Genomic DNA, 14,734 nt, shown 5'->3' with positions numbered 1-14,734 from the left:
GGGACCCCAAGAACAGATAAACTGAGGCCTAAGAGGGGGCAAAAACAGTACGCCACAATGTCTTGACTTTTACTCCTCTGTAAAACACAAACTTTTGTAAAACAGAAGCTGCAAGGTGTTAAGCACTTGTTACACTGAAGTAACGGTTTGTGTGAACATGACATACCCTCCAACATTTCTCTGATGAAAATAGGGACATCCCATTCCATAATGATAATTTTACTATCTTTACCCAACACATCTGACTGGGTTGCCCCAGCCACTCTGGGCAGCTTCCAACATATATAAAAACATAATAAAACAACAAACATTTTTTAAAAAACCTTCCCTATACAGGATTGACTTCAGATGGTTCGGGGGTCAGATAACTAGCCCATAGTAGCTCTTCGCCCCCTAAACCAGTAATACCCAAAGTGTGTTTGAAAACACTTGAATGTCTTTCTACTCATGTAAAAACACGCTGATTCCCAGACTGCCCCTGGGTAGGGTTTAGAAGGGAATTGGGCCGGATCCGGTCCCCCGGGCCTTAATTTGCCTACTCATGTCCTATGTTTTCCTTCTGCTGCAGAACAGAGCATAGGATCAGGTTGTCAGCTGCCTGCTTAGCATCTTTCATAACATGCCGTGCAACACTGATCATTTGACACGAGAACACTGTCCAACCATCTCGTCCTCTGTCTTCCTCTTCTCCTTGTGCCCTCCATCTTTCCCAACATCAGGGTCTTTTCCAGGGAGTCTTCTCTTCTCATGAGGTGGCCAAAGTCTTGGAGCCTCAGCTTCACGATCTGTCCTTCCAGTGAGCACTCAGGGCTGATTTCCTTCAGAATGGATAGGTTTGATCTTCTTGCAGTCCATGGGTCTCTCAAGAGTCTCCTCCAGCACCATAATTCAAAAGCATCAATTCTTCAGCGATCAGCCTTCTTTATGGTCCAGCTCTCACTTCCATACATCACTACTGGGAAAACCATGGCTTTAACTATACCCTTCATGGATCACTGCCTTGCCGTGGCAAAGGGGCTTGAATAACTCAGAGAAGCTATGAGCTATGCCATGCAGGGCCACCCAAGATGGACAGGTCATAGTGGAGAGTTTTGACCAAACGTGATCCACCTGGAGCAGGAACCGGCAAGCCACTCCAGTATCGCTGCCAAGAAAACTCCATGGACATAATAATAATAATAATAATAATAATAATAATAATAATAATAATAATTTATTATTTATACCCCGGGCATCTGGCTGGGTTTCCCCAGCCACTCTGGGCAGCTTCCAACAGAACACTAAAATACAATAACCTATTAAACATTAAAAGCTTCCCTAAACAGGGCTGCCTTCAGATGTCTTCTAAAAGTTTGGTAGTTATTTTTCTCTTTGACATCTGGTGGAGGGCATTCCACAGGACGGGTGCCACTACTGAGAAGGCCCTCTGACTGGTTCCCTGTAACTTGGCTTCTTGCAGTGAGGCAACCGCCAGAAGGCCCTTGGCGCTGGACCTCAGTGTCCGCGCAGAACGATGGAGGTGGAGATGCTCCTTCAGGTATACTGGACTGAAGCTTTAAAGGGCTTTAAAGGTCAGCACCAACACTTTGAATTGTGCTCGGAAACGTACTGGGAGCCAGTGTAGATCTTTCAAGACCAATGTTATATGGTCTCGGCGGCCACTCCCAGTCACCAGTCTAGCTGATGCATTCTGGATTAATTGCAGTTTCTGGGACACCTTCAAAGGTAGCCCCACATAGAGGCTATGTCCATCTAGCTCAGAACAGTTTACACCAGGGGTGTAAGCGGCCCACAGGGGTCATTTAACCGGCCCCCGAGCCGCGCCGCCCACCCAGCACCGGAAATCACATCCGCGCAGACACCAAAAATCGCAGGAGGGGCGGGTCACACGATCTGGCCCACGGAGGGATCTCCACTGGAGTGAACCGGCACAGGCGAGGTAAACCCTGCCGCCCCCTGGTTTACACTGACTGGAAGCAGCTTGCCAGAAGGATTGTAAGTTATTTTTATATGCAGTGACGGCAGCAAGAATATTATTGGCACAAAATTGGAAGCAAGAAGAATTACCGACGAAAGAAGAGTGGAGAATGAAATTGATGGACTATGCAGAATTGGACAAACTAACAGAAAGGATTCGAAACCTGTGGGACCAACCAGAGATTCTCAGAAGACTGGAGTAAACTTACGGATTATTTGAAAAGTAATTGTGATGGACAGATTACGCTAGTAGGTTTGCAAGAAGTTTTGTAAGGTGAATTATTTGAAATATTGCAAAAAAGACAATGAGGAGAATTATTAGTTAAAGGTAATTAAAGGTAATATGAAATTAAGAAATGCATAATAAGTGATAAGAATGGAAAATCATCAGAGGCGTTGACGGAAGTCCAAAAAATATTGTATAAGATGTGAAGTTCTGGTGCATGAATGTTAATTAATATGTTAAAAACTAACAAAAATGTATATTAAAAAAAAAGAAGCAGCCTTGCCAGTTTTCATAAATGAATCTTTCCCAGTCCTCCCTGGAAATGCCAGGGATCCTAGAATTATAGAATTGTAAGGTCCAGCCCCCTGCAATCTTACCACATGCCCCCCCCCCATTCAATTGTTATAAGGGAGCTTCCCAAGTTTCTTTATTGACTCAAAAGAATGTCCCTATCATCTTTGCAATGGAACTGTTATGTACTGAGTAGAATAGGATCCAAAATGCAGCAGTCTGATTGGTCCTAGAACAATAGAATCCAGAATGCAGCAGTCTGATTGGTCCTAAAACAATAGGATCCAGAATGCAGCAGTCTGTTTGGTCCTAAAACAATAGGATCCAAAATGCAGCAGTTTGATTGGTCCTAGAACAATAGGGTCCAGAATGCAGCAGCCTGATTGGTCCACAGGAGCCACCCAATCCAGCTCCAGGTAGAAATGAATCCGCAACCTGATTGGCCTACAGGAGAATCCTGGAATTAGCCAATCCCGTGGGGCCCATTGTGTAAATAATGTATATAAAGCAGACATTCTGGGGGAACTTCCATTCCTCCTCACCACTATGAGCTGAATAAAGAGCATGAAATCCACTCTCGAACACTACAAGAATGGCAGTTTTCTGGGCTGAGCCTGGGCACACGTACTCAGAAGAAGCACATCCTGTTCGGTTTATTGGGGCTTAACCCCCAATTAAGCATGCATAGGCTCGCGCAGCATTCGGTCCAAATTCAGATCAGCTGGGTGGAGATTCATACACAGCCCCAGAATAGCTCCTCTTCTCAGCTTTATCCCCTCAAGATAGCAACACATGATGAAGCTTTGAAAAATGCGGACACTGTCTACTGAAAGCCTCAGAAATCAAAAGGGGAAAGGGGGGTGGGTGGGAACAAGCTATGGCTTCTATCGCAACATGGGATGTTTTGCATGCTTCTCAGCTTGTTCCTTGCTGTGATCACGAACCTTTCCCCCCACTCCCTGTGCCGGTCAAATGCACTGCCCCACCCGATTGACCCACGTACATGCCTACTCCACCCCCACGCTGGGCCCTGCCAAAAAATGCCAATTCCTGCAAAAACAAAGCCACACCCTCCAGCATGTGTCAGATGAAAATAGGTGCCCTTGTGTTTAGAATAGACTGAGAGAATAGCTCCTCACAGTGGGGCGAGGTGGTGCAAGCGGCGTGAGCAAGCCGTTTCCACGGGGCTTGGGGTTCCATTGGGCTTGACCTGTGGAAACTTTCAAATGTGATGAAGCAATTCCTTACCCATTAGGGTGATGTATCTTTGCATGCAAATTCCCCCCTCCTCTCTCTCTCTCTCTCTCTCTCTCTCTCTCTCTCTCTCTCTCTCTCACACACACACACACACACACACTTTTTGTGATTCATTACAGATTTTGCCTCCCTGAAATCCCCATCCTTTCGATACACGTACAACTCTATAAAGATTATTGAATAATTGTTGTTGTTGTTGTTTAGCCGTTTAGTCGTGTCCGACTCTTCGTGACCCCCTGGACCAGAGCACGCCAGGCACTCCTGTCTTCCACTGCCTCCCGTAGTTTGGTCAAACTCATGCTGGTAGCTTCGAGAACACTGTCCAACCATCTCGTCCTCTGCCATCCCCTTCTCCTTGTGCCCTCCATCTTTCCCAACATCAGGGTCTTTTCCAGGGAGTCTTCTCTTCTCATGAGGTGGCCAAAGTATTGGAGCCTCAGCTTCACGATCTGTCCTTCCAGTGAGCACTCAGGGCTGATTTCCTTCAGAATGGATAGGTTTGATCTTCTTGCAGTCCATGGGTCTCCTCCAGCACCATAAGTGTCCTCCAGCACCATGAGTCTCCTCCAGCACCATAATTCAAAAGCATCAATTCTTTGGCCTTCTATTATTATTATTATTATTATTATTATTATTATTATTATTATTATTATTATATTTATTTATACCCCGCCCTTCCCGGTTCAAAAACCGGGCTCAGGGCGGCTAACAACAAATTTAAAACACTTTTAAACACTTAATTATAAAAGCAGCATAAAATATGGTATAAAAACATGAATAACAATAAAAATTAAAAATCAATTAGATAATCCCCAGGGCTAGCTGGCTGAATTGGTCCTACTTGGGCCAGCGAGGAGGCCAGGGGAGAATTAGCTGTGGGGTCTCAGAGCGGGTGATCTTCATAAAAAGGGAGGGGGAGGGAAGAGAAGGGAAATAAAAGATCAGGCTGAATTCAGGTTAAAGGCCAGGCGGAATAGCTCTGTCTTACAGGCCCGACGGAAGGAGGTTAAATTCTGAAGGGCCCTTATTTATACCAGCAAACCTGCTCAAGGCGCAGCCAAAGCAAGTGAATGTGTGATATGGCATCCCGGCTAGTTTTAGTTCAGACCCTATTTTCCAGGGACAGTCCCAGATTTACAGAAGCTGTCCTGCTTTTCCTTAGGACGTCCCTATTTTAATCGGAGAAATGTTGGGAGGGTATGGCGTTATGCGACCTCCGAACCAAGGGGCCAAACCTTTAGAAGACATCTGACGGCAGTCCTGCAAAGGGAAGTTTTTAAATGTTTAATGTTTTATTATGATTTATTTATGTTGAAAGCTATCCAGAGAGGCTGGGGCAACCCAGTCAGGTGGGTGGGGTAGAATTATTATTATTATTATTATTATTATTAAATAGGTAAAGGTAAAGGGACCTTTGACCATTAGGTACAGTTGTGACCGACTCTGGGGTTGCGGCACTCATCTCGCTTTATTGGCCGAGGGAGCCGGCGTACAACTTCCGGGTCATGTGGCAGCATGACTAAGCCACTTCTGGCGAACCAGAGCAGCACACGGAAAAGCCATTTACCTTCCTGCTGGAGCGGTATCTATTTATCTACTTGCACTTTGACGTGCTTTCGAACTGCTAGGTTGGCAGGAGCAGGGACCGAGCAACGGGAGCTCACCCAGTCGCGGGGATTCGAACAGCCGACCTTCTGATCAGCAAGTCCTAGGCTCTGTGGTTTAACTCACAGTGCTATAGGGCATCCCTATTTTTATCAGAAAAATGCTGGGTGGTATGTATTATTTATCAATATTTACTACTACTACTATTACCCTGCCTTTCCTCCAGTCAGGGAATGAAGGTGGCTTACAAAGATAAAACGAAACAAACTAAACATATTAAAATGGACAAAAAAAAAAATTCCTTCCAGTAGCACCTTAAAGACCAACTAAGTTAGTTCTTGGTATGAGCTTTCGTGTGCATGCACACTTCTTCAGATACACTGAAACAGAAGTTTCCAGACCCTTCTATATAGTGAGAAGGTGGGGAGGGGTATTACTCAGCAGGGTGGTGGGAATGGGTGATTGGCAGATAGCTGTGATGAGCCTGTTGACGACTCTTAACGACTGCAATAGGTCTTACAGGAAAAAGCAAGGGGTGAGAAGGTGAAAAATGGCTTTGTCATGTATAATGAGATAAGAATCCAAGGTCTTTGTTCAGACCAGGTCTCTCCATGGTTTTAAGTTTGATGATAAGTTGCAATTCAGCAGCTTCTCTTTCCAGTCTATTTCTGAAACTCCTTTGTAGTAAAACAGCTACTTTGAGATCTTGTATAGAATGTCCTGGGAGATTAAAATGGAGTTAAGCATTGGTTCCACAGCCATGGCCTAAAGGCTCATCCAACACAGCCCTGCAAAGCAGTTTCCAAATGGATTATTCATTTATTATTTTAATGTGCAATCTTTACACAAGTCAAATGCCACTACTGACATATCCAAAAGTCCCGCTACACCTAGTCCTGCCGCCCTTAACTGCCAGCAGCAGCCACAAGTCCAGCACACCTCACAGGGCTGCCTGCGCATGCCACATGGCAGTCCTAAACATGCCAGCCATAATGCTGTGTATCAGGAGTGGGGGGAAATCCGCAGCGGCAGTAGTCAGAGGAGAACAGCACATGGATGAGGGGGAATTAAAGGAGGGGCAACTGGTTCACAATTAAGGCTGGGCAATATCTGGTTTTCAACATCGTGATATATCACCAGCTAAACATTGGGATAAACAGTACCGATATATCACAATATCTGAAATAAGGATGGATCTATGTAGAGGCGTTGGCTGGCTTCATAGTTTTTTCCACATTGTGATTTTTGGCTAGCACACACACACATGATTTTCGATATATTTAAAGGTCAAAAATTATGAAACCAATTTCATGATATGGAGTTGAAATGGGTTTTGGACAATACATCGTCCAGTCCTAAAACACCTCATGATTTGCGATATATTGTCAGGTCAAAAACCATAAAACCGATTATCACAATATGGACTTCAAACCAGTTTTGGATGACATATTGATATATCGGCCAGTCCTATTCACAATCCACATGAAACCAAGGTACATTCAGGCTCCTAGAGGAACGTTTTTTTGGATTTCCGTCAAAAACTGTCAAGATCTGTCTTTTTATGTGTAACGCTAAAAACCATCTGCTGGAAAGTCCCTAAGGCTGGTGTCACAAAGGCCCTGGGACACATTTGTGTAGGCAACATGATAACAGGGTGGGTCTACCTCCACTGGCCTTTCAGGGAATGTTTTCTTAGCTGCTGTGGCGTAGGCCTCGGTTTGTGCCACTGCACAAACAGAATTAGGCAGACAGAAGGCAGACGTCATGCCTATGAAGGAGACTGTCATCTAGTATGTATGGGAATGTCAAACAAAATTCCCAAATCAGAGTTTGCATGTGGAATGGATTAGCAGGATCTCGTAATTGTGTACAAACATGTGTAACCTTCTTTAACAGGAATTGTGCCCCTGTGGACCTTCATCAGCCCCAGAAAACATGGACAATGTCACCTCGTTTTCTAGAAGACTAGCACTGATATTTCCCTATGTCACTGTAATATATACAGTCGTACCTTGGGTTACAAGGGACGCGGGTGGCGCTGTGGGTTAAACCACAGAGCCTAGGACTTGCCCATCAGAAGGTTGGCGGCTCGAATCCCCGTGACAGGGTGCGCTCCCGTTGCCCGGTCCCTGCTCCTGCACACCTAGCAGTTCGAAAGCACCTCAAAGTGCAAGTAGATAAATAGGTACCGCTCCAGCGGAAAAGTAAATGGCATTTCTGTGCGCTGCTCTGCTTCGGCAGAAGCGGCTTAGTCATGCTGTCCACATGACCCGGAAGCTGTATGGAGGCTCCCTCAGCCAATAAAGTGAGATGAGCGCCTCAACCCCAGAGTCATCCGCGACTGGATCTAATGGTCAGGGTCCCTTTACATATACCTCAGGTTACAGACGCTTCAGGTTACATACGCTTCAGGTTACAGACTCCGCTAACCCAGAAATAGTACCTCGGGTTAAGAACTTTGCTTCAGGATGAGAACAGAAATCGCGCGATGGCAGCGGGAGGCCCCATTAGCTAAAGTGGTGCTTCAGGTTAAGAACAGTTTCAGGTTAAGAACAGACCTCCAGAACGAATTAAGTTCTTAACCCAAGGTACCACTGTACTTCACTCAGTGATGGGCTCACAAAGAAGGCCTCCTCACAGTGGTAGAGCTTCATGCTCCGGCACCAGGGGGGGTGGAGAGCAGGCGGGGGCGGGGCTGGCGCATGCCCTGGGGGTGTGGCATGCCGCCTGCGGGGGCGTGGCAGCAACGATGGCACCCCACCGGGATTGTGCTGCCAGGGGTGGTGCGTTCCCCCCTCCTCTTCCTCCGCCAGTGCTTCCTCAGATCTTAAGTCCAGGGTTAACCCCAGACGTGCTGCCTGAAACTAAGGATGATTCTGCTCCTCCCCCACCTCCCACGGGAAGCTGAATTTTAGAATCACAGAATTGTAGGGCTGGAAGGGACATCAAGGATCATCTAGGCCAATCATCATAGGGACATCAAGGATCATCTAGGCCAATCATCTAGGCCAATCCCCTGCAAAGCAAGAAACTCAGCTGAAGCATCCAAGACAGGTGTCCATCCATCCTACTTCTTGCTTTAAATACTCCACCACCTTTTGAGGGAGTCTGTTCCGCTGTCAATCAGCTCTTACTGTCAGAAAGTTCTTCCTGATGTTTAGTCAAAATCTCCTTTCTTGTAACTTGAAGCCATTAGTCCTCCGAAGCAGAAGAAAACAAGTTTCCTCCATCTTCCATCTGACAGCCCTTTAGATATTTGGCTATCATAACTCCTCTCAGTCTCCTCTTTCCCAAACTCAACATACCCAGCTCTCTTAACCGTTCCTCATAAGGCTTGGCTGAACAATCTTCCACTGCACCTGAGGGCAGCAGACTAGCTGAAGGGATGCAGGTGAGGCGGAATGCCTGTTTGTGACACACACACACTGCTCTGTTTGCTCATTGCCCTGCTCATCATCTAGTTGAAGCAGCTGCCTCCTGCTACCTAATAGTAGAGCTGGCCGTACTGAAGCCAAGGGCTGGCACAAAATAGGAGAGGCACACCTTCAAGTATTTACATCTTTCTTTTTTTCCTTTTTTAATTTTTTTATTGGAAATTTCAACACAATGTTTTTATCAAAAATACATCATCCACATTATTATTACCGTATTTCCCCCCCTACATTTCCCCCCAAACAAAAAAACCCAACCTCCCACCCCACCCCCGGACTTCCCTCAGCTCCTTTCTCTGGTTTCTCAACACATATTTCTACCTGCATGTTATAAAATTGTAAAAACCCTCAAGTTGTCTATCTATATATTACAATAAACAGTTTGTGAATGTTTATTCAAAACCTGCCAAAGAGTACAGTTCATTTTGTTGCTTCTTCAAATATTTCATAAAAGGTTCCCATTCGTCTTTGAAGTCACAGTTATCCTTATCATGTAGTTTGTGTGTCGGTTTTGCCAATTCCGCATAATCCATCAGTTTTTCTTGCCACAGTTCTTTCGTCAGGATTTCCTCATTCTTCCATCCTTGTGCTATTAAGACTCTTGCCGCAGTTGTCGCATACATAAAAATATTTTTTTATTTATTTCTTTGGCAGGTCTTTACCCACTATCCCAAGTATTTACATCTTTCCATAATACAGGGGTTCCCAAACTAAGGCATGCGGGCCGGATGAGGCCTGCGGGACTCATTTATCCGGCCCGCAATGACGCCCGCTGCCCACCGCCACTGTCTGCTCTTACCGGTAGTGCGCTGCGCGGCTGCCCACTTCTAGGTCAGAGGAGCACCGGAAATAGCTTGTCACATGCACAAGCGTTATTTGCTCATGTGCAAGCATTGTTTCCGGTGCACATCCGGGTAGGAGGAGACCTGGAAGTGCACCGGAAATAGCGTGTGCGCATGCATATGGGCGCACGTTCTCACGCCCTCCGGCCCGCTGCACAATCGGCGCTGGAGACACTGGCCCGAGGCACGGTAGGTTTGCTGACCCCTGCCATAAGGGTTAGTTGACAGTCTCTGAGTTTTAATTTTATGTGTTTCTTATTGTGTTTATATATTCTATATTTTTAATATTGTAAACTGCTGTGCATTTTTTGTAAAAGCTATAGGAGTTTATCAACATTTTCATAAATAAATAAAAGTGGGACCTAATTTTAGGGCTTTAGCAGCAAAATCTTGAATTGGGCTCAATAGAATGTTGATGTCAAAGCTATGGTTTTCCCAGTAGTGATGTAAGGAAGTGAGAGCTGGACCATAAAGAAGGCTGATCGCTGAAGAATTGATGCTTTTGAATTATGGTGCTGGAAGAGACTCTTGAGAGTCCCATGGACTGCAAGAAGATCAAACCTATCCATTCTGAAGGAAATCAGCCCTGAGTGCTCACTGGAAGGACAGATCCTGAAGCTGAGGCTCCAATACTTTGGCCACATCATGAGAAGAGTCCCTGGAAAAGGCCCTGATGTTGGGAAAGATGGAGGGCACAAGGAGAAGGGGACGACAGAGGATGAGATGGTTGGACAGTGTTCTCGAGGCTACAAACATGAGTTTGACCAAACTGCGGGAGGCAGTAGAAGACAGGAGTGCCTGGCATGCTCTGGTCCATGGGGTCACGAAGAGTCGGACATGACTAAACAATTAAACAACAACAACAGCATGTTGATAGCCAGGGCAGCTCGTGTAGGGTTGGTGTTAATTATGGCCCCAAAATGATGCACCAGAGTAAATAATCACTGTGGAAACAGCACAACGGTTTTCCCCTGCTTTAAGGAGACCTTATCTAGTGCCTTTGTGACATCAGCAGCTATTATTACACCAGTCTCCCGCCTTTATCTCAAACCAACCAACCAGCTAACCTCATATTAAGGAGAAAGCCGATGACTAAAAGACTTAACAGGAAGCAAAGCAAATACTACAGCCTCCTGACCACAGCTACTGCATACATGTTTCTGCCATTTGCCAGACATTTCACTAATTTATTCGTATTGCAGAACACACGGCTTTGGAAGTGCGGAACTGTGCACTGGCTTAAGACTGAAAGGCAGCAGCAGAGGTAATAAGCAAGCCGTCTCCGATTTCAGGAAAATCTGCTGATTGCAACTCTAGCAGAATTGGGGTGGGGAATCAGCACACCATCACATTGTTTTGTTTCTAGGAATCACAGAGGGTTTTATTTCTAATCTCCAGGAAGAAATCAGAGGCCTGTTGCCCAGCTGTGGATTTGCTGGGCATAGAAAGATAAACAGAAAGCATCTCAAAAGAAAGAAGAAGCTATGGTTACACAGCTTTCTCTGCAGAATAGGCATGCCATGTTCTGTCTACAGGGGAGTTGCGACTGATCTGTAGGCAGAGTTTCACTTTCAGAAGAGAATATTCCAGTTTTGGGGCTTGGGGCTAGATGCTCAAGTAAATCCGTGTCTACTGCTGGAAACATCTGCCGCCCATATAATTCTCCTTTCTCTTGCTGTAACATCTGGTTGGTCAAAGAAATGATAATGACAGCACTGTGTAGCAAGTTTCCCTGACCCTCTCTGTAGCTTTGCTTCTTGCAGTGAGGGAACTGCCAGAAGGCCCTCAGCACTGGACCTCAGTGTCCGGGCAGAACGATGGGGGTGGAGACGCTCCTTCAGGTATACTGGGCTGAGGCCATTGAGGGCTTTAAATGTCAGCACCAACACTCTGAATTGTGCTCGGAAACGTACTGGGAGCCAATGTAGGTCTTTCAAGACCGGTGTTATATGGTCTTGGCGGCCACCCCCAGTCACCAGTCTAGCTGCCGCATTCTGGATTAGTTGTAGTTTCCGGGTCACCTTCAAAGGTAACCCCACGTAGAGCGCATTGCAGTAGTTCAAGCGGGAGATAACTAAAGCATGCACTACTCTGGCGAGACAGTCCATGGGCGGATAGAATCTCAGCCTGCATACCAGATGGAGCTGGTAGACAGCAACCCTGGACACAGAATTAACCTGCGCCTCCTTGGACAGTTGTGAGTCAAAAATAACTCCCAGGCTACGCACCTGGTCCTTCAGGGGCACAATTACCCCATTCAGGACCAGGGAGTCCTCCACACCTGCCCACCCTCTGTCTCCCAAGAACAGTACTTCTGTCTTGTCAGGATTCAACCTCAATCTGTTAGCCGCCATCCATCCTCCAACTGCCTCCAGACACTCACACAGGACCTTCACGCCTCCACTGGTTCTGATTTGAAAGAGAGGTAGAGCTGGGTATCATCTGAATATTGATGGACACCCAGCCCAAACTCCCTGATGATCTCTCCCAGCAGCTCCATGTAGATGTTGAAAAGCATGGGGGAGAGGACAGAACCCTGAGGCACCCCACAAGTGAGGGCCCAGGGGCCCGAACACTCATGTGATATGTCAATGAAGTGGTGATTGCGATCTTGGAGATCTTGTTAAGAGTGCTGGGAATTGTAGCTCTGTGAGAGGTAAACTACAGTTCCTGGGATTCTTTGGAAGGAAGCCATGCACTTTAAATTTGCTTTAAATGAACAGGCTGGTTGTGACCTGGTACAGGAACTGCAAACCAAACTTCAAAACCAGCAAAGGATTGGTTCTTTTCAGATGTTTTTAATACATGTGCAATGAATAAAAGTTGGGGAGGCGGCAGGCCCCACCCTGACCAACATATGTGTTAATTGTGCACACATTGGAATGTCTGAAAAAGGATCTAGTCAGAATGTAAAGAAAATGCTGAATGCTGGGATTTAAGGGAATCTAAAGGGTAGACTGCCTCACTCACCCTTGCTTGAATCTTTGCATAGGCATGACTGTCTGAGCAAAAAATCATTACTTGTCAGTTCTAGTTCCTCATCTGTAAAATGGGGAGATGAAGAACCAAGTTGTCACAAAACAAATAGAATAAAACTGTAAATAATTTTGCCGAATCTAGAGTACCACAGAAAGAGGCATGGGCCTCTGAATCACAGAGGTTAAGCAGATGTCATCTGTCAGAAGGGTAATAGTGCAACCCTATGCATGATTAAAGGTAAAGGGACCCCTGACCGTTAGGTCCAGTCGCGAATGACTCTGGGGTTGCAGCGCTCATCTCGCTTTATTGGCCAAGGGAGCTGGTGTACAGCTTCCGGGTCATGTGGCCAGCATGACTAAGCTGCTTCTGGCGAACCAGAGCAGCGCACAGAAACACCGTTTACCTTCCCGCTGGAGTGGTACCTATTTATCTACTTGCACTTGATGTGCTTTCAAACTGCTAGGTGGGCAGGAGCTGGGACCAAGCAATGGGAGCTCACCATGTCACGGGGATTTGAACCGCTGACCTTCTGATCGGCAAGCCCTAGGCTCAGTTGTTTAGACCACAGCGCCACCCACGTCCTTGGTTACTCAGAGATAAATCCCACTGAAGTCAATGAGACATACTGCCTAGTAAGTGTTGATGGGATTGTAGCATCAGTTAGGCCTATTAACAGGCTATGTACCTTGTTGGTGCACTTCAAGCACCATCTCTATACGGTACAAAAACACATAGGTAAGCCATTTAATAGGGTTGCGGGTGGCGCTGTGGATTAAACCACAGAGCCAGATCAGAAGGTTGGCGGTTTGAATCCCCATGATGGGGTGAGCTCCCATTGCTCGGTCCCTGCTCCTGCCAACGTAGCAGTTTGAAAACACAAAGTGCAAGTAGATAAATAGGTACCACTCCGGGGGGAAGGTAAACGGCATTTCCATGTGCTGCTCTGGTTTGCCAGAAGCGGCTTAGTCATGCTGGCCACATGACCCGGAAGCTGTACGCCGGCTCCCTTGGCCAATAAAGCGAGATGAGCGCCACAACCCCAGAGTCGGCCATGACTGGACCTAATGGTCAGGGGTCACTTTACCTTTTTAAAGCCATTTAATACACTGCATTTGCTACATGCGCAGCAAAATATTTTAAGTGTGCATCTAGATATGAAGTGTGAGTGTGCCAAATAAAAGGCTCCGAAGGCCAAGCCACTAGGTGGCTCACCTGTGTGCCTCTAGCTGTTGCAGACTACAGCCCCCATCATCCCCCTGACCACTGGCCATGTTGTTTGGGGCTGACGGTTGCTGGGTGTCTGACAACACCTGGAAGGAGACAGGTTCACCATCCCTGAATCAGAACATCTGTGGGGATGCTCCCATGTGTGCAACTGTATGTTCAGAAGTCCCTGCATAAGCTCAGGAACCCTGATCAAAGGATAGTGCTCCTGATCCCATGCAGAAAGTTGTAGTAGAGTTGGGGACTCCCTACCGAACGCACACAGGCTGAGCAAGGACCCTGCTGCCACCACAGTGCGGCCTGCCCCCTGCTTGTAAGCAAATTCATACCCTACAAACACATGCAAAGAGCTGAAGTATGTGAAACAGCCTCTCCTTGCTGGTAACTTGCTAGATTGCATCCTTAGGCTTTGTGGCATCATGGTTAGAGTGCTGGACTGTGACCTAGGAGACCAGGGTTCGAATCCCCAAGCCAGCCATGAAGCTCACTAGGTGATCCTAATCTATTTCACAGGGTTGTTGTGAGGGTGAAATGGGGATGAGGAGGAGGAGCAAGCTTGTTTTCTCCTGCTCTGAAGGGTAGGGCTCGAAACAATGGCTTCAAGTTACAAGAAAGGAGATTCCGATTAAACATCAGGGAAAACTGACTGACAGTGAGAGCTGTTTGACAGTGGTACGGTCTCCCTCTGGAGGTTGTGGGCTCTCCTTCCTTGGGGGGTTTTAAGCAGAGGTTGGATGGCCATCTATCATGGATACTTTAGCTGAGTTTCCTGCATTGCAGGGGGTTGGACTAGATGACCCTTGATGTCCCTTCCAACTCTACAATTCTTTGATTCTATGATTCTATGTATAGTACTTTGAGCTCCTCGGAAGACAAATGTGGCATATAAAGGAAACAAACAA

General features: G+C 46.5%; 2 long non-coding RNA genes across 2 annotated transcripts in view; both read left to right on the top strand.

Moving 5' to 3' along the window:
• LOC309363080 overlaps positions 1–14,734 on the top strand; it is a 106,005-nt gene that overhangs the window by 48,449 nt on the left and 42,822 nt on the right. The gene's annotated exons all lie outside the window — the stretch shown is intronic.
• Positions 10,569–11,271, top strand: LOC309363025. The gene is made up of 2 exons (XR_014165167.1): positions 10,569–10,893; positions 11,028–11,271. It is a non-coding gene; the product is annotated as an uncharacterized lncRNA (long non-coding RNA).

Source organism: Podarcis melisellensis (genome assembly GCF_964234715.1).
Source record: "Podarcis melisellensis genome assembly, chromosome: 2".
NCBI lineage: Eukaryota > Metazoa > Chordata > Lepidosauria > Squamata > Lacertidae > Podarcis > Podarcis melisellensis.
This window is presented reverse-complemented; position numbering and strand designations above follow the sequence as displayed.